General features: G+C 35.9%; 1 non-coding gene across 1 annotated transcript; it reads right to left on the bottom strand.

The window, feature by feature from the left end:
* Positions 1–5,762: 5,762 nt before the first annotated feature.
* Trnar-ccu lies at positions 5,763–5,835 on the bottom strand. Its single transcript has one exon. It is a non-coding gene; the product is annotated as a tRNA-Arg (tRNA).
* Between the last annotated feature and the right edge of the window lie 165 nt (positions 5,836–6,000).

The following is a 6,000-nucleotide window of genomic DNA, read 5'->3' as shown; positions in this document are numbered from 1 at the left end:
TGGTTTTTTTAGTCATTATCCGTCATTTTTCTCATGAATATTACGGAGCTCCTGAAATTTTCCCAGAAATAAGACTCATGCCAGTTGATAGGGCTTATGAATAGCTATCCATGGTATAAATTTGAAAAAAATTGTTAGTGTTGTAATAGGGCTTATAGCTATCCATGGAATAAATTTGAAGAAAATCGTTAGTGCCGTTTTCGAGAAAACCGTGAAACCGTGGTTTTTTAGTCATTATCCGCCATTTTTCTCATGAATATTACGGAGCTCCTGAAATTTTCCCAGAAATAAGACCGTGGTTTTTTAGTCATTATCCGCCATTTTTCTCATGAATATTACGGAGCTCCTGAAATTTTCCCAGAAATAAGACTCATGCCAGTTGATAGGGCTTATGAATAGCTATCCATGGTATAAATTTGAAAAAAATTGTTAGTGCTGTTTTCATGAAAACCGTGAAAAACATGGTTTTTCAGTCATCATCCGCCATTTTTCTCATGAATATTACGATGCTCCTGAAATTTTCCCAGAAATGAGACTCATGCCAGTTGATAGGGCTTATGAATAGCTGTTCATGGTATAAATTTGAAGAAAAACGTGGAAAACATGGTTTTTTAGTAAAATTATCCGCCATTTTTTCCGCCATCTTGAATTGAATTTTATTGAATTTCTTATTGTCGGATCCCTATGGTATAAGTACCTTAAGTTTAAAATTTCAAGTCAATCGGTTAATTGGGAATGGAGTTATCGTGTTCACAGACATACACACATACACACACACACACACACACACACACACACACACACACACACACACACACACACACACAAATCATGTTTTTGGACTCAGGGGACCTTGAAACGTGTAGAAAACTTGAAATTAGGGTACCTTAATTTTTTTGGAAAGCAATACTTTCCTTACCTATGGTAGTAGGGCAAGGAAAGTAAAAAACTGGAATGAGAAAGTAATAAGATAATATTATAATAGATAATAAGAGAGGAAAGTAGGATACTAAGAGAGGGGCATCTCTACAGAACAGTGAAAAAATAAAATCGTAGAAAAGCAACTGATTAAATAAGGAATAGTGAATTGATGAATATTGAAACAGTTGAATGTTGTATAAAGAGCTAGAAGAATAATGAAAAAGTGATAGAAAAGAAGGAAACTGAGAGAAGAGCATCTCCACAGAACAGTAATGAGACGGAATGGTAGAAAAATATTTGAAAGGAAATTGATGAAAGAGTAGAGAATAAGGTGGTGGAAGAATAAAATAGAGGTTGGGAAAGGTGAGAAGAGTGCAGTACTGGAATAAATGCATCTCTACAAAACAGTGAAAAAAACGAAATTGTGTAAAAAGAACGTACAAAAAGGAATCGAAGTAATTTCAAGCGAAAACAATTTTCATGAAAGCTGCTAAAAGCAAGCCAACAGCCGTGAAAAAACGTTTCTGGAAGAAGCTGGAAAATGGTATAGTGAGATTCACTCCAAAATGTCAGCATTGTTTGGGACGCGTTGAAGTTATTTATAAGTAAATAACTCAAGTAATGCTAGCAGTTTGGAGTGATCTAACTAAAAGGATAAATTGAATGTTGCCCGAAAACTATTATATCATTGATTCGCACAATGATTTTGAAAAATTAATGTAGCCAATTCTTATGAATTTAGATGGAGAATCCAGTATCTCCAAACTGCCCAATATGTCCTTGCTGCGTTAAAAGCATACTGTTTCATTATGCACTTGCAGTATTAGTAGTAGTCTCTTTATTCTATTTTTATAAACTAAATTAATATTCAAATAGTATTCGATCAGTAATTCATTTGAATTTCAACTTCTGCTTTTAATATTAATTTTATTAACAACTAATAACGTTTGATACGGGAAATAAACAGGATTTTCCTTTCCTATCATATCATTTCAGCAAGTGATTCAAGTAGCTTTGTGGATGACTAGGAATCAACCTGTATTCAGATTGTATATTATGACCTTATCATATAGGTACATGATACAAGTTACTAGTATATACTACGTATCATATGAAGATAGTTGGAGTTGTAAACCTAGATGAACCATTCAATCGAATGACTCTATAAGTAAACCCGCGCCCCGCCACCCCATACCTCTCCATCATACACCATAATCCCACAAATATGATCGTAAACCCGAACTATAAAACCCTTCGAAACCCACTAAACTTCCCGCAGCAAACTACCTCTAATACCACAACAAGAAACGTGTTGAGACTTACAAGTACAGTACAAGTTTCTCCTTCTCTCTCCTCTCTCAATCTCTCTCTCTCTCTCTCTCTCTCCCTCATCCCTTACTCATTCTCTCTTTCTCACTGTAACCCTCCCTCTCACTTATTTCATCTTTCCTTTTTATCCGCCTTGATAATTTCTCCTGTCCACCCCCCTGTTAAGGTTTACTCAACCCTACTCTCTTCTCATTTTCTCCTTCACTTGTCACATTACCCCTTCTTTTGTTATCTTAATATATTTTCTTCTTCAATTTTTATTTTCTTAATATTTTTCCCTTCATCAATCTGGGACCCAATATCTGTTCACCTCATCTCTTCATCTTTGACTACCTCAATTGTTAGAAGAAAGAGAAGAAGAGAAAAAATCGGCTACTGATTGTCATACATTGAAAGATACAGGACTTCAGGCTGCAGACTTCAGAGGGAGTAAAAAAAGAAGGAAAAACTACATAAAGAAAAAGGAGAAGAAGCTAGGAAAATATATTATCAAAATAAATAAAGTAGGCGCGATGAAAGAGAGCCAAGAGGATTTTGAGTCTAGGAGGATACTGATTTCACACTGTCTAGTATCATAGAGCTTGATTCCTAGATATCAGTATCAGAGAACGTTACCGAGTAAGAATATAATTCTCATGAGTACAGTTAGGATTCTTGCCATTTAACCCGGCCAGCGAGTAAGAGTAGTTCCATTAGAACTTATGAGAATAGGCCTAATATTCTCACTGTACTGGACACGTTCACTAAAGCTGATATTATTATGTAAATGCTTAAGATGGTATACCAACTTAAGATGGTTCACATTGTCTAATTGAACGAGTATTAGCGAGTTCTTACTTTTAACTCAAGGCCAAAATCGTTGCCAGTCTGTTTGTTTGTTTGTGTTTTACAATAGCTTTAGAAAGAATTGATCAATCAGCTTCAAATTTTGAACACGTATTCTCCGAACCTTTTTACAGGTCAAGTTCGTTGGACAACAAAATTTACTCACTCCTTCGTCCTTTTTCAGGATATAACAAATAGCATTGAAAGTGTATGAGAAAAAATTGTTGTGATTTATCATTCAGTCAGCTGAAGAATTCATTGATACATTTTACATCAACAAAATGATACAGGTTGAGATATCAATGTGCGGTTTTCGCCATTCATTTTCTCTTGCTGTGTACCATAATCATTCTATTTGGAAAAATGAATAATTAGGATTCATATGAGAGAGACAAAGATATTGAAGCGACAGAGTAATTTTTGAAGAGTGATTTTCCATTTCAAATAGGATCCCCAATGAAATCTACTGCCAAGTTATTCTTGTGAAAAAAATATTTTGCTGTTTCCAGAATTTTCACCAACTCTGGGTACTGTATAATTAAAAGTTGCGGGTTTCAAAGATTACAATACAACAGTTCGTGATTGAATTTTCCAAGTCAGGGGTAACTATTAATGATGGAACGGATTAATGAACGAGTATATTTTCTTCATTGCTTGATAATAATAGTCTCTATTATAACAGTCTACGGAGACTAAAATAGTATACCCATTTTATTATCACTATAGTCACTGTACTACAGTCTTCAGTTGTCTGCTTTCTAGCGGTGAAACCCATAACATTTTCTAGTAGTACCACAATCTGCAGCTAGGTGGTGCGGGGTGACCGAATTGAATTTTGTCACAGAAGGAGGAAACCAGTGCCAGTGTTCTCTATCTCTACTCTGTGTTTTCGTTCAACTCAGAACCTTGGCTAATTACTTTCCTTGCCCTATTACCAAAGGTAAGGAAAGTATTGCTTTCCAAAAAAAATTAAGGTACCCCAATTTCTAAAACTCTATACGTTTCAAGGTCCCCTGAGTCCAAAAAAGTGTTTTTTGAGTATTGGTCTGTATGTGTGTGTGTGTGTGTGTGTGTGTTTGAGTGTATGTATACTTCTGTGTACACGATAAATCTCATCTCCCAATAAACGGAATGACTTGAAATATGAAACTAAAGGTCCTTACACTATAAGGATCCGACACGAACGATTTCCATGTAATGCAATTCAAGATGGCGGCTAAAATAGCGAAAATGATGTCAAAAACAGGGTTTTCGCGATTTTCTCAAAAACGGCTCCAACGATTTTGATCAAATTCATACCTAAAATAGACATTGATAATCTCTATGAACTGCCACAAGTACCATATCTGTGAAAATTTTAAGAGCTCCGCCATGTTTTGAGGCAGAGTTTGATTTTAGATTTCCAACTATCAGGCTTCATATAATTTAAACGAAAAATTTCAAGTGGAAAAGATTGAGCATAGAAATCTCTACAATAATTTCCGGTAAGATTTTCACCTCAAATTCAAATCGGCTGGAAATTCGAGAAAATGTTATTATTCAAATGCAAACTTGATGAAAGAGCTTGTTGAAACTGTTGATTCTGTCAGGACCTCCTAAATACCTGATACCTGAATATCTAGGAGGTCCTGATTCTATTGAATCATTCACTGGAAGAGATAGCATAATTGTTCACGTCAGCTGATCAATTTTAAATTATATTTCCGTAATTATTCGACTTTTATGTTGGAGACACAGGAGGTGGTTTTTGCCGAAATTTTCATAACGGCAACGGCAAGGTGTGAGTGCGCCACACCAGACTTCTTCGTTGTAGATTGGTTACAAAAATTTGGTATGGTAGTAGCTGGACCTCCTAAATACCTATACTCCTATTTAGGAGGTCCTGGTAGTAGCATCAGTTTCCTGTTGGTGTGATCACATTGGATGCATATGTGCAAGTGCACGCTTGGTTATGCATGAAAAAGTTTGCAGATGAGAAGCAAAATGTGGAAAGAGCAATAGGAACACTGCAACAGCCGGTTGCACAGAAGCCGGTTCAGCAAGTGCATGTGATCAGTGTTCAGTGTACAGTGTGAGCAGCTAAATGCAAGTGTTGCAGCTACATGCAGTGTTCAGTGTACAGTGTGAGCAGCTAAATGCAAGTGTTGCAGCTACATGCAGTGTTCATTTTCAATGGCACTTATCAAATTTTGTTTTTAGGCTCATGCATGATTCGAATTGCATTTGCACATAAACGCATTCAATGTGATCATAGTCTACCATTGTATTAATCAAAGGCATTATAACGTGGACCTCACTTTAGTACTATATAGGATTGCTTTGACGCTTTCTCCAAAAAAATTGAAATCAAATTCCAGTTGCACTTGAATTGCACTTCATCAGCTCACATGAAGCACATTCATTACTCATGACAAATATGACCATAAATTGGTTAAACGGGTTTTATAGTTGAACAACTTTGGAGAAAGCAAATAATGAATTATCACTTTGATCAATCAAACTTGTTGATTGAAAAAAATTATTGAATGCAAGAGCTGCTACTTGGTAGATGATAATAATATTGTTCTAAAATCCCTCGAAACTATATTCTTTATCTCAATTCAATTAACAAGAATTTTTATCACTTTTGATATTAAACAATAAATTTTTATTATTGATTAATAATTTTCTGAAGCGCAAAAAAAAATTACCCCTGGTGGGACTCGAACCCACAATCCCCGGTTTAGGAGACCGATGCCTTATCCATTAGGCCACAGGGGCTTCGATTAAACTTGACCGTCTAGACATTACTTGAAACCCGCGAGGCTCGCTGTAGAAATGCTCCTCCAGAATAGTGAAGTATGCGCATACGCTGATAACGTATTTGTTGGAGCAGTTCCGTTCACCGTGTAGCTGTTACTGAGATGCGACTGGCATTCAGTGGAA

The sequence above is a fragment of the Nilaparvata lugens genome, chromosome 5 (assembly GCF_014356525.2).
Source record: "Nilaparvata lugens isolate BPH chromosome 5, ASM1435652v1, whole genome shotgun sequence".
Lineage (NCBI taxonomy): Eukaryota > Metazoa > Arthropoda > Insecta > Hemiptera > Delphacidae > Nilaparvata > Nilaparvata lugens.
The sequence above is the reverse complement of the archived record's forward strand: the minus strand, read 5'-3'. Positions and strand labels throughout refer to the sequence as shown.